Raw genomic sequence first — 24,022 nt, forward strand, 5'->3', positions numbered from 1 at the left:
GCCATCTACTACTTCAACAGCTTTGGCACCCAACATTCCTCTAGCAACAGCTCAGCCAATGACAACACCAACAGGTACATCAGAAGCAACAACGAATTCAAAAAAACAAATAGAGGATTTAATAAAGTCCATGGAAGAAATGAAAATCCAAGCAACTAAAATAAAGAAACTTAAAGAAATGGTTACCAGCTTGGAAAGCAACTATGAGCTATCACAGATCAATTACAGTAAAGAAGAAAGGAAAAATAGAAGGATGGCTGAAAGAATTAAAACATTAGAGAAGGACTTAACAATGGGAAAGCCTTTAAGGGATATTATAGATATTTTATGGACAAATATCATTGATTCTATCAATGATATTTGGTCTTCTATTCATATCATTTTTGAACAGACTGAGTTAAAATAGCTACAGAGGCTATACAAAAAATCAGGGAAGAATTGGGAGAAAAACCTGAAGAGGCAACCCAACTGATCAATTTTTTGAATAGAAAAAGCAAGAAACAGCTTGAATAATGGGATATTGAGGATCGAACTGGTACTATCCTTGAAATTAAGAAATTTCTTACTAAAAATAACTTAATGCTTAACCTGGAAAGAGGATGCCAAAGTATGCATGAGGACATATATGATTTTATGTCTGAATATGAAATTCTAAGAGAAAAAGGCCTTCCCAGCCCACTGGTCATAAATGATAAGATGATGACTCATGAAGACTATGTTGAAAAATTACACAAATAAGCTAAAAGTCAAGCCAACTCTTCCACAGTGAAAGCACTACCTACAAGAAAAGTGTTGTATGATGGTTTGGAAAACCATTTTTATATTGAGCATGAAAGTAAAGCACCTATTTACTGTTCAGCCCAATTTTTCTAAGTATAATGAAGCTGACGAAATATACAGGAAATTAATCAGGATGAAGATACCAAATGAAGAATGGTGGACCAATATTAAAGATATCCTATAATCTACTATGTTAACTATGAGGTAAACATGAAATATTTACTAAGGTAAAAAATGGTGAACAGGTAAAGAGTATCAGAAACAGGTAAAGAGTATCAATAAGGAAAAGTAAACAAATTTCCAACACATAATTACCAGAGCAACAGCAAGAAACAAATCCGAGTTTCAACCTCTAGCTCATACATGAATAAAGGGATAGTAGAAATTAGTTTTACATCTGTCTCTTTAATTTTGTAAAAGATATTTTGTATTCCCTAGAATAAGTCTCATATAGCTATGAGATATTTTTTATGTAATTTTTGTATAAATACTTCTCCATTCGAAGTATTGTGTGTGGATTCTATAACATCTCTGTATATCTATGCTATCAAGCTAAGAAAGCTTTTGTACTCAAACTTGGATTTTTGTTAGAAAAGGAATCAAAGTTGAGGACATTTCATCAGATTCTCGTGCAATGTGATTACAAATAAGTATTCTATCCTTGTGATTTTATGTGTTTTCTATACGTTTCAATGTTTCATGCATTGTAAATCTAAATGGTAAAATAGTCAAAGTGTATCAGAATTAGCTTTACTGCTCTCTGCTATCAACAGTTTACCATTTTCATGTTTTCTTCTAAACTATTTCCATAAAGGAATTCTTAATTGCTCCTCCATCCCTATAGCTTTTGTCATAAGTCCCTGGTATAGGATTCTTAATTTCCCTCTACTAGTTGACCTATTTTCGTTTCCTCTTTCTAATCCTGACTTGAGGATTCTTGATTGCCCTCCAGTTTTGAGCAGAAACATCACCCATTCAAGTTCCAAAGTTTGTTTTTATTCTGTTATCCTACTTGTTGAACTCATACCTCACCAATTTGACTTGATCTAGTGCATTATCCTTAATTGAATCCACAGACCAATGGCATAAAAGCCTAGTTTTCCCATTTGTTTCAGAGCTCCACCACTCGCAAATAAAACAACCCCATTGAAAATTAATAGCTAGCCTAAAATATTTTCAAACATAGCTAAATCATAAAGAGAGAGCCCTCTCTGAGTGTAGATTGGCTAGAATCTATACTTAAAAGATTTGTTTGTGGTTACCTTGGATCCTTTCCTTCTTTTAATAACTTCTAAGGAAAATCTAAATGATAATAGTACCTATGACTAATCTAGATGCTCCTACTACTTCCGGCAGTTATTTTCCTTTCAACAGTGCTTACATGCCTTGCTCCATCTTTTGTATTTGTGCATTCTGGTCAACCACTATAGTAAATAATTTTTCTTTCTCCATTTCTATATTGGCAACTTCTTTAGCATGAGGATTTTTTGTCGAGGGTAGATTTAGTTGCTTCCTTAATGTTTGACAATCTGTCTCCTAGCTCTTTATGAGCTCTTTCTCTGATTTGATATCCTTAGAGTCATGTCCTAGCTTTATGATCAAATATTCTAGATATTTGATCCTGTTGTCCTTAACAAATGATGAAATCTTATCAATCTTTAACTGAGAATTGATGTTATTGAAAGATGATTGTAATTTAGAAGCAATCATGGTTGAACTAGTAAGTATTAGAAATATCAGTTCACTTGTTTTCTTGTGCAAATGTATTTGATCGATTTCATGTATATTCTTGGTATCAATTGAGAAAATGGAGGGTTTGTAGTCTTTAACACTCCTGGGAGGTGGTACTAAAGGTTCCATACAGGCCACTTGGAACTGTCCTTCCTCTGAATTGGAAGCAAAAAGTAATCAATGTTGTGTTTTAGTTATCTATTTCAAAAGTTCAGAGTAGGTGGATGTCTTCAAAGATTCATTCTTCAATTTTATCTCGCGATATCTCGAAAATATACTCTATTGAGTTGAAATTTTGGAACTGGATGATACTAGAGATTGGACTGTTTTTTCTATAGTAGGCGATTGTATCATTTCATCTATTTGAGTAGAAGGAGTGATAGGAGTTCCTGGAAAAATCATTATGACTTTTTGTTGTGGGTCCCTTTCCTTTGGAGTTTCTTTGTGGATAATGATTACCTAAGGCATAAACTGAGGATTGACCAGAGGATTTAATTTTTGAGCAGTGTTTGGTTTCTTCTTTTTCCTTTTAAAATTAATAGAATGTGTATCTTTATTGTCATAATGAGTAAGGGACATGGCTTCCTTTTCCCTTTTGCCCTCCATTTCCTTGCAAGAGGTGTCTGCATAGATGACTGACTGGCCAATTATTCTTCGACTTCCTCTAAAGTTCCCTATGTCCATTCCTCGTAGTTAGCATATTCTTCAATTTGAGGCCTTGGTGTTTCTGCATAGGAGGTACTCTTTCGTTCCAATCTAAGCTTAGAAATGATGCCGAGGGGATCATAGGACCAAGAAAAACTAAGTTTGAATTTAGTCTAACTCAAAATATCATCCACTTTCTTTGATGCAACTTTGGTGTTGGTAATATAGGGGACTATATGAGCCTTTAGCTTGAACCATACTTTCTTCTTGTAGGAAACAAAATGTAGCTCATCCATGTTTAAGATTTGCCTATTGTATTCTAATGCAAATATCTTGACTGTTACAAACACTATAAATCTATAAGGAGGTAAATCTAACCCATAAACTCTAATATCAGATATATACCAATCTCCAACTTTACCTTGTTCTGAAAAGTGCAAAATTTTCTTTATCTCTAGTGAAAACATTGGGATCAGATCATTGCTAAGGAAACATAGTGAGGTATGTAGAAATTTGTCAATAAAATAAGTATAAGAATACCCTTATGAGTTAGTTCTACCCAAAGAAGAACAATGAATCACTGACCAAGAGTTTCCTTCGTTATCTATATTATGTAAAGGGAACTCAAAAATGTCTAACTGATAATATAGCATAAGGTAAACTAGCACCAACTAATACTTAAAGACACCTTCTTCTTTGAAATTTACAAAATGGTTATGGATTGAGTTGGTGATAAACTCATTATAATTGAGAAGAATTGATGGTTGTTTTCCAACTGAAAAAATAGATAAAAATCGTAACACTATCTCATCTACCCATTGATCATTATGGTACCTGAGCAGTTGGGTTACCATAGAAATTAGGTTTTTGGTCATTTCAAGGAAACTTAAGACTAGATATGAGGGATTTGTCTGGGGTAATTCAACATTTTCTAGAAGGAAACACTCAAAATATTTGTTCTCTCTGAGGGAATGTCAGTTTTTTATATAATTCCATTAAGAGATCGACATAAAAGGGATGATGAGAGACCTGATATTCAATTTGCAGGGCCTGGCAGATACTTTCAGGGGAAATGGAGAAAATAACTTCATTGATATGGGAAATAACAACCTTTTGACTTTGCAAATATCATAGATGGCGAAAGATAGAGAATTTAGGGAAAAAATGAATCTAGGGGAAGTTAAGCTAAGGGAGAAGGCATTCCCAAACACTCAAGTCATCACTTTTGACCATGAACTTTTGCTTTGCCCAGTTGTGGAGCTTGTACAGGTCAAATTCAAACTAAGTCTCAGCAATCTTATATCGGGTGTCTATCAAGGGAGATTTCTCAAAATATGGGATTGGGGAAATGAGGGGATTTGACTCTGTAACTTTTCCCTTCCCTTTTCAGTTTGAAATCATGAAAATAAAGAAGGCTAGTGAAAGAACAATAATAGATAAAATATTGATAGGAAAAGTCTAAAGAACAAGGTTACCCGAGGAAATTGTCGACTCTGACCAAGGAGGCTTTTGTTGAAGGTTGACATTTAGTAACATTTTGTTCTTTGACCTACAGGATCAATTGCGAGCTAAAACTAATGAACTGCTGGCATCAACGGTTTTTTTATAACAATTGAATTGGCTATATAATGACACAATTACTATTTATGGAGTGTTAAGAATTTATTCGTAAAATGGATAGACTATAGGAATAAATGAAACAACATTCATTTGGGATTTTGTGGCATATTTGAGCATTGAATGAACATATGATGTGGGGGTGAGTGATGTGGAAGGAGATATGACAAAAGTGGAGAGGCAGGGGTAACAATTATGTGGCAAGATATGAGTGATGGAGGGGGAGACACATGCTGTGGGAGAAGTGGCAGAAGGACGAGCCATTTGCGGGAGACAAAGGTAGTATCCCTTCGCCTCAGGGGTGCAAGTAGTAAGTGGTATCTGGAGAGGATCCCCCAAAATGCCCCAGATGCTGCCACATTGGCCCATGGGGTTTCGAGAGAAACTGTTTCGCCCCCCCCCCCGCCTCGTGTTAATTGTTGAGAGTGCGAGGGGGGATGAAAACGCCGCTCTGCCATAGATCTGGGTGGAGTTGATCATGACCATTGGTTCCAGTGCAACATTTATTCGCAAAAGGACAAAATAGTCTTTGTTGTATTGTATTATATCAAATACATAAAAATAAAAATTGAATAAAGCATAATAATCAAGGTTTAAAACCTTATAAACTTGACATTTTTGGAATATGAGCCATATTTTAATTAGCTCCCAATAGGGGCTCATCATTTTTTTTTTTCTATTTTTTTATTCTTTTTCTTTTCTTTTCTTTTCACATATATATTTTTTATCCCCTTACATTCTTTCCTTTCTCTTTTTCTTTTTCTTTTGAACTTTTGAAAATAATTTGCAGAATGAAATCATTATTTACAACACCTCATAGGATGAAAATAAACAGATAATCATCAATTAATCCTACAAATTATAGGACCCTAACATAAATAACCTTTGCTACAATACCATGTGTCAATACCATGACTTACTAATATGAAATATCCTAAAAACTGTAAATCATGTCCATATGACATTTATTTTAGTTAATCAATTTAATTAAAAAGATTGAAAGGAGCATAAATATTTTTGAGCTAAACATCAACCCTATGATTCATAAATACCACTAAAAAGATTATAAAATATTCACTAGAGGTTAAATTCGTGCCATCCACCCAATAATTGTTGATGATTAAATTAAAATTCCGAAAATCTTATTTTAAACTAAACATGATTATCTACATCACTAAAGAAAACCAAAATTTGATTTTATATATATATATATATATATATATATAAAGAAAAGGAAAAAGGAAATATCCATATTATTTAAAATATAACAATAATAATAGCATTTAAATTTGTATAAATTTTAAATTTATAAAATATATTTATTTATTCTTTGTAAATTTAAAACAAAAAATAATTTAAATTAATTATAAAATAAAAATGTGCATAAACATATAATATAAATTCATTATATTTAATTTTATATAGTAATATGGATTTTAAAAATATAGGGAACATATACTGAGTATGACGAAGCAAGATGTAAAATTCCATCAACACAATTTTACGTAACCTGAAACAGGCCGTTTGTAACACATCCACAAGATATTAGTACCACTAATGAAATTTATGAAAGTCGCACTCTCTTCTAAGTAAAAGGTGTTAAACGCGCTATCTTGCATCTCAATTAAGAAGGTAAACCTGTCCTCTGATCTAGCTTACCAAGTTACCATATACTGTCATATGCCTTAGCAAATATTTGGTACGAGTTTCCTTTTAAGAGCCAAACTTCATTTAGGTCTGTTGTAAAGGACAACTTTTAGAGAGGACACAACTTAAAACCCAGATTTGACAAAGTCGTAACGTTTATGGCGTAGCCTAATGAAATCAGTTTTGGTTTTTAAAGATAGAGTTTTTCGATTTCTTTGGACGGAAAAGTTGGTAGCTCTTATTCACATAAGGTGAATAGGAAGGTGCTTTAAAGGGTAAAATATATTTTTATATTTAGAAAGGCTATTTAGATAATTAAAAAAATAAAGTGTTTTAAAAGGATAAAATACATTTTTATATTTAGAAATGCAATTTATTGAAAATAAAATAAAAAGTGAAATTATCAAATTCCATATAAAAGGTCACAAGATTATCTCATGAGAACACGTCTAATATTTTTTACTTAACACCATGTTATATATATATAGATCGTATATTATTTTAGAGAGTCATTTTACATCGTTTACAATTGAACGACGAAGGGAGGGAAACATCTCAACCTTTGTCATAACAAAATTCATTAAATTAGACTAATACATAGGAATTTAGAGTTGTTACTATCAACATAAAAAACCAAGAAAGAAAACCAAGAAAGAACACAAAAGAAACCCAAGGTGAGGTTGAGAGCCCTAACCTTAGGCTACACTTTCGTGACACCCAAAGGACTAGAGAAGATTGATCAAACACCAAACCAAGTGTGTCCATAGTCCACACAAAATGGGCACTGAAACCACACACGAAGATATGACCTCCCTTGTCCCAGACTCCAACGTTTGATCCAATCACTGCATTCTATCTGACACCAAAATATTGAACCCCGTGGCCATAACCTTGCTACGTCGTTGTTATCTGGGAATAAGAAAACTGCCACAAAACATGACATAGTCAACAAAGGAATCACACCACCTTTTGTCTTTGTTACTCATCCTCAGAGGAGGAGATGGTGGTTAGGGCCCACGCGCTAGAATTTCGGGGATCAATCTATTCCCCATCCTCAGAGTCACAAGGAATGTGACTTCCCACATGCATCAAGAGGGTAGCTATGTTGTCCACACAAAACCTTAGATTCTCCAACATCCTTTTCACGTCTTCAATGGAGGTGAAAATATTGTATTTTTCAACTTATTTTCCCTTAACACTAAACGCAAAAGCATCTTCGTTTTCCAATGCATCGCTACTAAATTCAGGTAATTCTTATGCCTCATCTTCATATTACCATGGTCAGGAACCCATTTAGACATGTCCTCGAATAGCTCTGAGTTTGAGAGGGAATGCCTTTCTTCCCCAGCTTTGATTTCCATCTCCCAAATCTCTTGGTGCGTCTCTAGAGGAATGGTGTTGAAATATGCTAGCACTAAGTCTTGAGCTAACAACTTGGCACCCTATTGCCCTGGTTGGCCTCTTTCTCCTCCTCCCCTCTTGCTTCTCCTTCTCTCCTTCAGCGACATTTTCTCACCATAAGAGGGTTTCTTCGCTTCTTTATAAGGATTACTTCTACCCACAAATGGACAATGCCATTGAGATAAATCGACCTTATTAAAACCTAAGAACCACCAAAAAGACATTTAGTTAATATAAATGTTTTCTTACATTAAATAAATAAGCGAAATTTATTTTCTTATTAATTAAATATATATCTTTTCAATTTTAAAAGTGCATGTGCCAACTTCAATGGCACATAAACATTATTCAACCATAAATACAATACTTGAATTTTCATCCTAAATAAAATGTTTTCTTACCCCAAAGGTTTGCTTCTTGAAACTGTAAACTATTTATAATTGGGTACATTCTTATTATTCCCATTTCCCATCATTCAACATTGTTAAATACTTCGCCTTCAAACACAGTAATAGAAAATAACTACCATTGAAAATTACTGGGGGTTTAACACTCCATAAGTCACAAGGTATGTTGTTTACTACAGTAGCTCGAGTTAAATATTTGAATGGTCTATGATTCCAACTACTCTTTTCATATGATCGATATGAGAAAATGGAAAAAATAATAGGTGTGACAATATGAACAGTTAAAGAAAATATTTTTAGATCGAGGTGTGAAAATAGGAACAGTAGAAGAAGAAAATAGTTTCAAATTGATTGCAATGAAGATTGTTTGTAATTGAGTGTATTCTTAGTATTCACATTTTCTATCTGTCAAAATTGTTACATTGACACTTTGCACTCAAAATTTGTGTTTCATCATTCAAGTTACTAACAATCTCTCTCATCTCAACAAACTGAGGTAACTAAGAAAACTTTAAATTAAATTGACCAAATTAATCTTAGACATATTTAGCATATTTAAAATGATCAAAATAATTAGATGTTCAACAAGTTTTGTATGACACTTTGCACTCAAAAAATAGGTTTTCACATCGAGAGATTTGATCCGTCTCGGTGCTTGATAGATGCACTGTTAAGGTGGATCTAGGTTGGTAATATACACTCATATATGTATTAGCTTCTCTCATTTTTTTTAATATTGTTACAAGATGCTAAGAACCTGAAATAAGACATATAAATTTTAAGCTAATGAAATGCTAACAAATTATTTTTTAAATTAAAATGAAAAATACTTTAATTATTTATAAAGTTAAAACATTATAACTGTCCATGGTCAATGCAAAATTAATAGTGGTCAACAAGCAAATCAATTGCTGGAGTCTTTCTTTTGCTGGGGCTAATAACACAGAATGTCCAAAAAAACATAACTCATGTACATATGACATTATTTTAATTAATCAATTTAACTAAAAGGTGCCAAAAAAATAATTACTTTTAAAATAAATCTTAAACTTATGATCCTTAAATACTATTAAAAATATTATAGAATATTTATTTGGGGTTAAATGCCTACCATCCACTCAATAATTATTAATAATTATATTAAAATTATAAAAATTCTATTTTAAACTAAACATACTTATTGACAAAATATATATAAAAAAATTAAAAAAATTATAACTATGATTTAAAATATAAGAATAATAACCAGAATAAATTATTCAAATTTACATAGATTTTAAATCTCTATGATAAATTTATATATCTTTCATAAATTTAAAATGAAAATAAATTATAAAAAATAAAAATAACTAAATATATAATATAAATTCAGTGTATTTAAAAATATTTTTCTTATGATATTATATGTTTACTTGTAAATAAAATGGGTTCTTAAAATAATGGAAGAAGTATACTAATCATCTGTGACTTTTTGGACTTTCTGTTGTCGGAATCGGTGGAAAATTTTGAGGTGAAACCTTGATCTGTGTTATTTAATTATTTTTTTAATGTGTATATGGATTGAGGACCCTAGAAAAAACTAGCCCGCAAGCATTACCCATTCAATAAAATCTTACTAGATTTTAGAGAAAATAGACAAAAAAAACCACAAAAAAAATCCAAAAATTCTCACTAAAAATAACTCAGATTTAAACTTCCGTCAACGTAATTTTATTGAAGAAAAAAACAAAGGAGGGTGTAAAATTTTATGAATACAATTTTATGCAACTCTAAACATGCAATTTGTAACACACCACAAGGTATTACTACCGTTCACGATAGTTCTATGAAACACAATTTGTTCACTTCTACGTACAAAGTTTTGAACGGGCCATCTTGCATCTCAGTTACGAAGTTAGAAACGTAGAGGCTTTGTTGTCAAGATATTGTCATATGCCTTTTCAAATGGTTGGTACGAGTATGCTTTTAAGAATTCAGCTTCATGTTGTTTGTCATGGGACAATTCCGTAGCTGTAGCATAAAGGACACAGCTTAACACCCTATCGTGTGAAAGTCATAACATCTATGATGTAGCTTAATGGATTTTTTTTTTGGTTTTTAAAGATATTCTTTATTTTTTATTTTTTTATTTTTTTTTGGTTTGCGGTGGAAAGTTGTTAGCTTTTCTTCATATGGTCAGAATGCTAATGTGAGAATGCTAATTTTAAGGAGTATCAAAAGTATTTTTATATTTTTTGTGACACTATTTTCAGCTCCAATTATTTCAATTGTGTGCAAAAGTTTTCGGGTAAGTACTTCGGTATCTCTCATCTCTCGCATTGTTGACTTGTTTTGGTTATTACTAGAGGGAATAGGGGAGAATTATGGGTGAAAATTGTGAAATTAAGAAGCGATGGGGAATTGGGGGTGGCGACTCATAGTTTTTTCTTGGTCCTGTGTTTGTATTCCGCATCCGCTAGGTATTGTTTCAATTTCCCTTTATTTTGGAATTTTTTTGTCTCGCATGGGGGCCCTATGAAAGGTGGGCAGAGAGCCGAGAGGGAATTCTTGTAGGGGTATTGTGGTTATAGGTATAAAGACAAGCTCGTAGTGGCGAGTGTGTCAGGCCAAATGCAGTTTAGGAGTAGGTCCATGCTATAGACACAAGTGCAACTTCTCGGAGGTTGATAGTCATCACCGCAAAGAGGGAAATTCTAGGAACTTTGGATGGGAAGTCTCGCAAGGAAATAACAATGGCTATAACAGGAAGATAGGTGATGGAGGCGTCATTTAGCTCAAAGATGAGGGAAATATTAGGCTGGGATGTCTTTGTGCATCTTGGGCAGAGGGGAAAGGGTATGCGTACCATGGATGGTTGAATGAAGGCATATTATAGCACTCACCAATTGGTAATTAGGGAGGGGCAGCCAACTTGCCTGAGGCTGAGAGAAGGTGGGTGCGGCGACTGGGAAGCACTGAGGATGGAAGTGCATTGGCCCTCCCTGGGGAATGGATCTTCGACCATGAAAGCTCTAGAAATGACACCGATGGGGAAGGGGAGGAACAAGGCAGGGTGATCATATGTAATAATACAACACGATGGCGAGAAAATTGTCATACCATGTTTAATTTCTTCTTGTTAGTGAATTGTTGTAATGAACAGGATTGGGACATGGCCACCATGGCTCGTCCTATGAAAAGTTGTGGTAAAAGGAAATGAAACTGAGCAAGTCTGAGGCCCGCAGGAGAAGGAAATATGCAGAAAAGCTTATCATCAAGATGACAGAGGCTTACCGTGAGGGCACAAATGAAGGTATATGTAAAATGTTAAAGGAATGGGAAGAGGAATTGAAGCAGGGCAGTGAGACAGATGAAGAAATGGAGGATTGGAGAACCTTGGTTCCAAATGTTCGCAACAATTGAGGAAGGATCACCCAATTTAAACAGACCATATACCTTTATTGGATAATGAAAAGCCTGTTGGGCAAGGCTATGGAGCATATTTCGGTGGGCAATGATATCAGTGTCGAAGCTATGCCGAATTATAAACATGATTTTCAGAAACAACCGTTTCAACTTCACAAGCAAGATATCATGCTGGGCAGAATTGAGAGGCACATCCCATGTATCTTGGAACTATCAGAGATGCCTGGGTCGAATGCTAAAGACCTTGCGCCGGTGGAATCATCTTCAATAGAGCATAATGATTAGAGAATTTCTTGTGTTACGTTTTGTTTTATATGCAAATATCTTTTACATTTCCTTATGCAAGAATATGTATAGATAGATATCTAGAGTATGGACATGAAACAAAGACTTATATAGCTTGGATAGAAAGACTAAAACTCTTTCATTACTAGATGGCATACAATGTGAATAGGTGGCCAACAGACTTGGTTTCCCACTGGGCAAGTTGAGACCAACTAGAAATCTAGCCAATCTATGTGGTGTAAATTTTCTTTAAAAATGAATGAAAAGAGAGGACCAACCAAGCATAAAAAAAAAATTGGTACCCTTATATCTAGAAAATTGTGAAAATGCTAAAGGGAGCATGCTAATTTTAAGGAGTATCAAAAGTACCATTATATCTAGAAATATAATTTAATGTATAAAAGAATTCATATTATCTAATTTTATGGAAAAGTTCTAAAGATCATCTCATGAAAATACATCTAATATTTATTAGTTAAAACCATCATTAACACATATACAACATTAATTTTTCAATAAAGAAGAGATTAGTCTTCCAATTATAGAAGCTCATGTTTTAGTTGTTTAATTAATTTGATTCTATTTTAAAGTTGCTATAAAATACAAATAAAATCATTGATGTATAAAAGGTTGCGGGGTGCAGGGTGCAGACAATTTTTTCGCCTTACATGACAGATGAAACTTTCTTTTCCTTGGCACAATGGATTTTTTCAAGGCCTTGCTTTGCCTTGAGTTAAAGGGATTACAAACATAATAATTGTCATGGATTCTAGAATTATAATGGACCACATTCAGAAATGTATTAGCCCCATAGATCTATAACTCAATTATTATTCATATCCAATCTATTCTTGCTCAATTTAGAAAATATAATTATCGTCACATTCTCCGAGATAATAATTTCATGGAGGAATAAAATGGAAAACAAGGCAATTAGTGTAGATGGGGGATCGTTGATTATCAACAATCAAATTAACTATCCTCCTATCCCATGATAGTGCTTCTATCTAGAAAAAGGTGTTCTGTAGGACATTAGCAAGTTTCAATGAAGATTTGCATGTTAGTTGTCATTTTAGGAGGTCCTCACCTCCATTGTCCATGTGCCCCCCATGCACTATGGCAAAGGAAAAACAACCCCTCTATTGATTATATGGATATGTATACTCGCATATGGGGCTATTGAGCATTGCAAAGGATGAGATGAATGACAAATAGACGTGAAGATGAATGTACAAACATGGGAGTGAAAGGGTTCCTCTAAGTGACCTTAGCAGGATGATTTTAACTAACCCTTGGTATGGGGTAGTTGATTTGGAGTTGTGGGAGGCCAGTATTAGGGTAATTGATGTGACATTTATATATTATGAGCGATGGTGGAAATGAGAGAATTTAGAAGAAAAAGGAAGAATTGGGTAGTTTCATCCTCAGTACCACTCGTGAGATTTTATAAGTTTGATTATCCTCTTTCACACTTTTCTTGGAATGATTGTGTTAATTTATAGCTTCAATATGGTTCTTTAGATTTCCCTTACCCTGGGATGGATGATGGAATTTGTTGGATTGGGGATGCTTGGTTGGGTTACCTTCATCATCTCATTATTATTTCTACTCCCTAGGTATGGCATTTCAATTTCAAATTTCTCATCACTACTTTCCTTTCTAAACATAGGGTCACCACTCTTTCTTTTCAAGTCTTTCCAAGGGAGTTTCATGTTCTACATGTTAAGTTGAGTCTTCTCTCCCCCACTCTATTTTCAAGTATTTGCCAAAGGATTTTCATGCTCTTCATGTTAATTTGAGTTCCTCTCCCTTGTCGGCATTAAAATCCCCCATGGCCAAGTATTTTCTCCTCAATTGGGTTGGTTTGTAAATCCAGAGTTAGGACCATTTGGGGTTTCACCTATTTTTTGGCTGTGAGTTCTACAAAGAGGGGAAGCCTTGACAATTGATTGGGGTTGTGGAGAATTGGAGTATTGACATCTAAGGATAGATAAACTAGGTCCTCACCCTTGACTTTTCTTTTAAAAATTGTTTTTACGATTGGTATTGGCTTGACTTCTTATCTCTCTATTTCAAAGTTTAGAATATGGCATATGATTATGGCAATGTCCTCCATCCAATGTGGGCCAAGGCATTTGATTAACTGCAAAAAGAGTTATTTCACTTGCAAATCCATCACAACTAGACAATATTGACATTGAAAGTTGCTATGGAACTTCTTGTGGAGCATAGAGTTAAATTGCACAATACTAAAGATGAGCTTGTTTTTCTTCATCTACATCTTAATGAGCTCCAATTATCTATCATCCAACTTCAACAAGGTCACTTTTGCTTAGAAAATTCAGTAATTTCTCCTACTATGGCCCTCCCAAACTTAAATGTATGTGTCCCCTAAGGAGGAAAATGATTGAGGGAGTGAGAAATCCCCCCTCCTTACAAATAGTTCCTAGGCATTTCAAATATGCTAAAATTCTTGAGGTTTTTCAGAGATCTATATAGTTAGGCCAATAAATTTTGTAATTACCATGGTTATAAAACTCTAAATTTTATAAGTAGATAAAGCTTACTTTTTCTTAATTCTTAACCATAAAAACTTAATTTTATATTCACTATTTGCAAAAAAAAAAATTAATATACAATAAAATAAAATTATAAATTTTAATAGAATAAATAAATTTAATATATTTAAATTGTAAAATTTCATATAAAAATAAACTCAACCACTATACAAAAACTAAATTAAATTTCTAAAATCCATTTATGTGGAATATGCAGTTCTATTTAACATCATCAAAGTCCTCTGCTGCATCAATCTAACATAATTATTTGACATGAAATTTCATTTGACATCTTTAACATCTTTTACTGAATTCACAGGATATCTATTTCTCTTATTTATGCGCTTTCATCGTACAATCAAATGTGGATGGATTTTCCATCATTTTAATATTTCAACCTCCCACTATCATTACCTCGCTAAAATTAAAAAAAGCCCCAACAACCCTGTCAAATTGACGAGTTTACCTGATACACTAATGACACAAACGAGTTTACTTGACATACTCATGACATCGATCGATAAAAAATAATGAACACCTCATTATTTTTTTGTTTGTTTCTGGCCATTGTTTTGCTAACTCAAATGATTAGCATCTGTTTTTAGATCGTGAGGCTTCTTAAGAACCATACGAGACAAAAAGCGCTCGGATTGTTTTAATGGTTGAAATCTCCTCACCAGTTTCTATTGCTTCCAAAATTTATAAACCCTGTCCAAAATATGGCAAGTTATACCAGAAACCATGTGGTTGAAACGTCCTTACCGTTATCTATTACTTCTAAACTTTATGCGCTGGCCAATATGTGCCAAGGTATACAAATACCAAAACCTCTAGCCTCCAGGCGCGGGCTGTGAGAAATTACCGAGTTACAATAAGAAGAGTCCACTTCTAGATGGTTTATTTGAGATTACGAATTCAATAAACAATCTAGACTGAGGCTCTTCACCGTCTTAAAATGATGTGAATGGGTACATATTCGGTTCGGTACACTACGGATCTGACAACTGCGTCTTAGTTCAACAGCGGATGATGTTACTGAATATTATTAGATATGTGCGACATGGTATAACATCGGTCCGTGAACGAATAAACATCAACATATAAGCAACTTCAAAGTGCAGAGTTATCTTGAAAGTACTCACAAAATGTCTACTGTATGATATATACCCAATACTCAGTTGCTGCACAGGAGGACTGATAGTGATAAATGCAGAGCGGTTCAAGTGGTTTAGATGATGCATTGTCTATTTACACCGCCATTTCTCTTGGATAACGATAAAAAGTTTTGGTGAGAATTTAAAAAAACAATTGATAGGTAGAGTGTTTTAATCTTTTTGGATGGTGAAAATACAATTAGCGGTACACAAAATCTTGAATCTTGACCTAAGTAATTCAGATTTCCAAAAATTTAGATTTGATCAAAACTCTTTTCAAAAATATAGACTTAATTCGATAAAAAAACTAATTTCCTTGAAATTGTAGCCTCATAGATTGGAATCATTGATAATACTTCAATCCATAGCTACCAAGTTCGGCCGTACTGGCCAGAAAAATTCGAAAATTCGACAGTACGATTCGGTTCGGCTGTAAATTCGGAAATCGGAATTAGATACGGTTTTTTTTTTTCAATAATTTTTTTATATTAAATTTTTTATATAATAGATAGTAAATGGTGAGTTAAAAATATTACAACTATGATGAATTTGTTAAATAATTTTTAGTTTATATTAAAACATAAATTATAATTTAAAAATCTTATATAATTATTATCGAATTTAAAAAAAAAATATTAATATAAAATTTAATATTTAAAAATAGATATTTTTATATTATTTAAAATATTAAAAACAAAAATTTCTATATTAAAAAAATTAGAATTAAGATCTAATTTAGTAAGAATTTTTGTTAATAAAGAAATTAATATTTAAAAATAAAAAATAGAAATTTCTATATTAAAAAAGTATATTAAATAATAAATTGCATATTAAAAAAATTATAGTGGTAAAAAACAATAAATTTTATATTAAAATATAATAAAAAATAGTAAGTTTATACTTGTTAAAAATAATAAATTCTTATTAGAAAGAAAAATAAATTCTTATTTATAAAAATATATAATTTCCATTTTTTTCTATTTGAATTTCATAATTTCCCTCTTTCCCACTAGTAACGAAATCTAAACAATGAATTAATGTTCCTGTGTGCTTCTCCCTTCTCGTCTGTTTTGAATTCTGTAGAATGTTTGAAAGTGTGCTTTAACTCAAAAGCTAATTCTAAAATGAGAGATTTAAGTTGTTTTAGTTATTAATAAATAATGTTGTTATTTTTCATTTTTAAGGGTTATATTAAAATTTAGGATGTGAGGATGTGATTTTTTTAAAATATATTGTAAATATAGATTTTTTATTTTTAATTTAAAAATAATTTTATTTTTGAAGACCTATATTTCTGAATTTTTTTTTAGATTTAGGTTGTTTTAGTTATTAATAAATAATGTTGTTATTTTTCATTTTTAAGGGTTATATTAAAATTTAAGATTTGAGGATGTGATTTTTTTTTAAATATATTGTAAATATAGATTTTTAATTTTAATTTAAAAATAATTTTATTTTTGAAGATCTATACTTTCGAATTTTTTCCGTATTGTATTTTAGGTAATCGAATTTTCTCCGTATCAAATCGAATTCGAATTCGTATTTGGTAACTATGCTTCAATCACCGACTATTACGATTCGGTTTGACGAATGAATGACAGTGCACGGTATGACATTCACTGTGCCTGTAATTACTGTTAGTGAGAGTGGGTCCTGTGAACCTTTATTTAAGAGACCCGGAGGCTTTCGACGTGCCCAAAACATTGAAACTACAGGTTCTCCAGTAATGTTCCGGACAAGGAACGCATCATTTCTATAATGTAATCAAAGCCAAAAGTCGGTAGGACTCTCACGTATTATCCCTAGTTTACCAAAGATTTTTAATGCTTTTCAGAACTCATCAAATCAAATGCTATAACGAGAAGAGAGTGCAGTTCAAGCTTCCATAATTAATTAATTAATATATACATGTACATTTGTTTTATATATATATGTGTGTGTTTTATTTGTTTTTCGTAATTTATATGTAATGTTTTTTTATTAATTTAGATTCATTGAAATGTATGAAAAAATTAAAATTAATATGGGTTTATATTAGTTATTAATAGGTTACGTATTTGTATTTATATTTCAGTACTGTTTCTTAAAGATGGTATTGGAAAAAAAATGTTTTTAAAAGATCACTATTATGTCAAAGGAAATTAGGTTAAGTGGTATGGTTCACAATTTGTGTTCTAAATAGTGTGGGAAGTCTTTCGAGACATGTTGGCCTTCTTGGCATTTACGAAATATGCCTCTTGAGACATGCTGGCCTTTGTGGCATTTATGAAATATTGGGCATGTACTCATCACTTACAAAAAAAAACATTTCATGTGTCTACTTCATCTTGAGTAAGGAAGGAATAACAACAAACTATTGGAATATTTTTACTGTTGTCCGTAAGGAAGCCTCAATTCCTTTGTTGTCAAAAGATTTCCTATATTTGTTATCCCTTTATGAGCATATGATAGAATAGGAGTAAAAATGGATTTAAAGTGAGTTCCTTAAATCATATGCCCTCTTCTGAGGTTTAAAGCTAGAAATCTCTTTGAAGCCTCATGTTTTCATCATCCTCGGTGACTCTCACATTGTTATCACACATATTCTATTGGGAATCCATTCCCCATATCCTAAGCCAAATTCAATTCTTGAAATAACTCAAGGGAAGGTTGCAGCCTTCTCAAGGGTTGAAGCCTACATCATGTTGAGAGTGCTAAACTTGAGGGCCAACGAAATGAAAAAAAAAATGTTGCATTTATATCAGCATACCGTTGGCATCAACAATAAATTCATATGTCAACCCATCGCATGAGATCGCAATTGTCTACATTTATGAGGCATTGTTGGTAATAGATGTAGGCTAACCATCGTTAATCCAGTTTACATGCACAGGCGATAGTGCTCACATCCGCTACATCATTATACAATCAAGTCTAAGGATCTCACCTAATGTGGAACAAGGTATGGTATACAAGTTTGTTTCATATATATTCAATTGGAGACCTTCATTATAGTGGATGCGGTGTTTCTCTATAGTGCTCTACATGTCCTCCCTTTTTGTTGGTTCTCCCGACCTTTCCCCCCTATGGATCCTTTACCTTCCTCCGTTGCCTCAACACCCTAACATTATGGCTCCTTTATCTTCCACCTCTTGGAGGAAGCTCTCCTATTGGTCTACAACTAAATCTTGACGATACACATGATTTTGTGTCTTGTATTAGAAACTAAATATCTTAATTCATAGCGTAGGTCACCACTTCATTTGACATATCTGAGTCCATCATAAAATAATAGTTACAACAATTAGACAATGAAATCAATCAAGTATGTAGAAAAAATAAATATCTCACCTCTCAATTCTCTTTGATGCAATACCATCTTTCGTCATCTATGTATTCACCCGCCTCTTAGTATGTGTATCTTGCTTCTATTTTTCCACACCTGAAAGTTGGTCTAGGAAGAAGAGTAACAAGCTCAAATCATAGTCTATTATTATGATTAAAATTATTTTGTTGTTGTTGTTGTTGTTGTTTTATGTTAGTGTCAATGGTTGCAAATTATGTATCTTAAAGTATGTATAGTTTTAAGATTGTTTCTTCCAAAAAATTAAAGAAAGTAGATATATGGTGTATATTTTAGCCTATAGTCCATGTTCATGTCCAATATAGCTGAATTCTTGTATTTTCAATAAGCCATGAACATAATGTATTCAAGTTGTGAGCTTCAAACATAGATTTTTATTAATAAGATTCTCTAACTATTGTTAGAAGACATGGCACATATTAATTCCAATTAAAAATGAAGGAATTACAGTTTTTTCTCATATTTCTTAACGCACAAGTCAACAAACACCAGTAGCCCTAGAGTGGGGATGCCATTCCACATGTTGTTGATGTGACAATGTGCTTAAATCCCGTGTGAGAGGATCTTTGAAGAAAGCATCTGACGTGAAAGTGGATTTGCGATTATTTTACTTTCATTGATGATGCAACAAGAAAAACCTATATTTATTGTATTCGAAATAAATCTGATGTATTTGATACTTTCAAGAAATGATAAGCTTTGATTGAAAATGAGACAGGAAAAAGGTTGAAGTGTCTTAGATCAGACAATGGAGGTGAATATTGCAGCAAAGAGTTTGATAGGTAATGTTTAGAAAGTGGAATTCACAGAGAGAAGACAGTTCCAGGAACACCACAACAAAATGGTGTGTCAGAAAGGATGAATGGGACAATCATGGAGCATGTAAGGTGCATGAGATTGCATGCAGGATTGGCTTTAAAATTCGGGCAGATGTTGTAGATACTGCTATTTATCTGATAAACAAAGGGCCTTCAAGTTCCTTGGATGGTGGTATTCCAGAGGAGGCATGGATAAGTAAAAAAGTAAACTACTCATTTTTAAAGACTTTTGGTTGTGAAGCCTTTGTCCACATTAATAAAGAAAATAGAAGAAAGCTTGAGGCAAAAGCAAAGAAATGTACCTTTATTAGATATGGTGTTAATGATTTTGGTTATCGCTTTATCATTATGAAAAACACAAAAACATTAGGTGCAAAGATGTCATATTCAATGAAAAGGTCTTGTATAAGGATCAGCTGCAGGAAAAGAATCAGGAAAAAGAAAACAGAGAATACATAGTGCTTGATGAGATCACAGAGAAAATGATGGTGCCTGAAAATCATAATGATCAACAGCCAGAACAACAACCACAATAGCAACAAGCACCTTAAACACTTGAAAGTGGTATTAGAAGATCTACCAGGATAGGTAGACCCCCTGAACGATACTCTCATTCATTATATTATGTATTTTTGACTGATTCTCGTGAACCAAAATGTTATGAAGAAGCAATGTAGGCAGCAACCAGGAAGAAGTGTGACCAATCCATGAAAGAAGAGATGGACTCCTTAGTACATAACCAGACTTGGGACTTAGTGAGGTAGCCTGCAGGTAAAACAACATTGCAAAATAAATAGGTTTACAGGTTGAAGGAAGAAGATGGAGGTAGAAAAAGGTATAAAGCTAGACTTGTGGCGAAGGGGTTTGCGTAGAAAAAGGGTATAAACTTTGATGAAATATTTTCCCCTGTTGTTAAAATGACTTCAATCAGAACTATTTTAAGTCTAGTAGCATCTAAAGATTTGCATATTGAGCAATTAGATGTAAAGACATCCTTTCTCCATGGTGATTTGAAGGAAGAGATATATATGCAGCAGCCACAAGGATATTAGGTAAAAGGGAAGGAGAAACTAGTGTGAAAGTTGAAGAAGAGCTTGTATGGCTTAAAATAAGCTCCAAGGCAGTGGTATATAAAACTTGACAGGCTTATGTCTGAACAAGGTTATACTAGATGTCACTCTGATCATTGTGTTTATCTCAAAAGGAAAAATGATGGCATCTATATTATATTGTTATTATATGTATATGACATTCATTGTAGGTTCTAACATGCAAGAATTAAATGTGCTCAGAAGAAAATTTCCAAACTCATTTTCAATGAAGGATTTGGTTGCTGCAAAACAAATCCTTGGTATGAGAATAACTAGAGATAGGAAGAATCACAAATTAACATTGTCTCAAAGTGAGTACGTGCAAAAGGTGTTGAAAATCTTTAATATGTAGAATACAAAACCAATTAGTATACCTTTGGCTAGCCATTTCAAACTAAGTAAGGAAATGTGTCCCAAGGCTCAGGAAGAAATTGATTATATGTCTAAAGTTCCATATGCATCAGTGATTGGAAGATTAATGTACGCAATGGTTTGCACAAGGCCTGATATTGCACATGCAGTGGGAGCTGTAAGCAGGTACAAGAAAAATCTAAGAAAAGAACATTAGATGGAAGTGAAGTGGATTCTCTGGTATTTGAGAGGTACCAAAAATCAAGAATTATGCTTTGGTGGTTCAAACATTGCATTACAAGGATATGTTGATGTAGATATGGCAGGTGATAGAGATAATAGGAGGAGCACAATAGGGTATGTGTTTATTGTAGGTCGAACAACTGTCAATTGGGTTTCAAAACTGAAAAGTGTTTTTGCACTCTCAACAACGGAAGGAGATTATGTTGCTGTTATAGAGGCTATTAAACAAACGATTTGGTTATAAAGGTTTCTGGATGAATTGGGTAAGAAGCAGGAGTTGGGAAAATTATATAGTGACCCAGAGCGCCATACATCTTGCAAAGAACTCTGCATTTCATTCCAAGAGAAAACATATACAGCTCAAGTATCATTTCATATGGCCAGCATTGGAAGACGGACAGTTCAAGCTGGAAAAGATACACACTAGCCAGAATCCTGCAGATATGTTAACAAAAGTTATAACTAGGGAGAAACTGAGATTCTACTCAGTTTCAATTGGTATTCAAGCATGATGAAGAAGATGAGAAACAGCCAGGTCCAAAGTGGAGTCATTTTCCAGAAAATGAAGCAGCGGTGGAGTTTCTATAATCAGTCTCCAAGTGGGAGATGGTTGGGTGTGGAGCCTGATTATCTTCTTTATTCAGAGGTATCACCACATTGGACCCCAGTTCGTAATGTGGCGGCAACACCGGATGTAATATTTTCACTACAATGGGGGTCTGGGGGGGTCCTCAATATGGAATGTTAAAAGTATGAATCCTACTATTGCCCTCCCACCCCTCCTTTAGGTACTGCCTTCTTGGAAGATTTGTTTTCCACTATAGGTCTGGGAGTATGCCACTGTCTCTATCTACTATTTAGGTATCTTGGTTAATCCTAGCAAACCATCAGACATCCAAGAACGGAATGCTAGTAGCTATCAATCTTAAATGGCATCTTTCCCAGTGAACCACTGTAGTCAAGTTCAAGTAAATCCTCAGTAACCTATATATCCATCAGTATTATCCCTATCCATAAATAGAAAAACCATCAGCCGATTTTTTCAGACAAGGAAATTACCCTACTTATATTCCAAATAAGTTTATTTAATTCGTATCGGGTGGCGAGATAGCTCAATCGGTATTCACTAAATAGTTCATCTTCCAATGAGCTTATTGAAAATGGTGAGGTGTTGGATAATGTTGGTGTTCATAATTGGTGTTCTATAGCTCTTCATTGTAATTTTTCCAGAGCTCTTTATTGTTTTTGGCCAGTTCTCCACCTCACAACTTGCACCTCTCCTACTTTCATTGTCGGTGCTTTAATGTGAGCTTTTGATTCTACACCTGTAGGGGTTTGAATTCTAGTCGTTTGCACACTCGAGGATAGTTTTAAAACCATTAAATTTGACTGGCTATTTTATTTTCAAAATGGAGTTCTGCTTCTACCACTTCCAGAGTTTGAATGTAGGTTGTTGGGTTTACTCCCATAGAGATTTTAATTCCAATTGTTTATAATATATAAGGTTAGGGCTAGTTTAAAAAGTCTATTTTTATGTCTATGATAAAGGTTAGTGTTATATATTATTCATGATTTGAATCTGGGTTATTGGTTTTTCATTAGAGAGAGTTTGTTCTTATAGTTGCACCCTGTCCCGACAACCATATAGGCTAGTCAAAGTTCTTGTTCTTTATTTTTATGTGTTTGAAATTTGAACTTAAACTGTTGGTTTTTTTAAAAGAAGATCTTGAACAATGATTATTTATATAATTACACTTTCCAATCACAATATAGATTGGTTTAAACATAGATTAGGTTAAAACGCTCCATGAAGGTCCCACAACAGCAAGAGGCCAAATGTTGGGTATTGACATCATTACACTCTATCCTAAACACTAAGCCACAACAGGACCTTAAACATCTCCACCATTCGAACTATAGAATGACCATTTTGAAGTAATAACAACATTTAGAGAATGAATATATATGGATATCTATTAAAACACTTCTTGCAAATATCTTTTTTTCAACTTGTATCAGTGAATGATGAGTTGCTATAGATATGAAGTGATAGCTTCAAGAAGCGATCAATTTCCATGATTCGCGATGCTTTATTGACTGCTGGTTTACTATCTTTAACGACATGTGTGATTTGAGGAATGAAAATCATATAGTGTATTGGGTCGGATTGGTTAGGCCTAAATAGAAGTTAATAGTTTCTTCCAACACATCGATTCAAATTTAATCACCTCGAGGATAATGGCTTTGCAGCTCAAAGATCATTGTTTTCCATGTGAAAGTAATTTTTTTTCCATGTGAAAGTAATTTTGGCATGTGTTATTGATAGTTATCCCGATAAAGTAACATGCATTATTTTTCAGGATGGGACAGATATTTACAGTATATATATGTGTTATTGGTAGTTATAATGATAAAGTAACATGCATTATTTTCAGGACAAGACATAGGTTTACAATATATATACTTATTTCAGAGTATTGCATAGCTACTTTATTTTAGATTTCACAATGTTAATATAGAGAAACTTAGAGTTATAGATTTATATG

This window comes from Pinus tabuliformis, chromosome 3_2 (genome assembly GCF_031772625.1).
Source record: "Pinus tabuliformis cultivar Carrire ecotype Pingquan chromosome 3_2, CPIR1, whole genome shotgun sequence".
NCBI lineage: Eukaryota > Viridiplantae > Streptophyta > Pinopsida > Pinales > Pinaceae > Pinus > Pinus tabuliformis.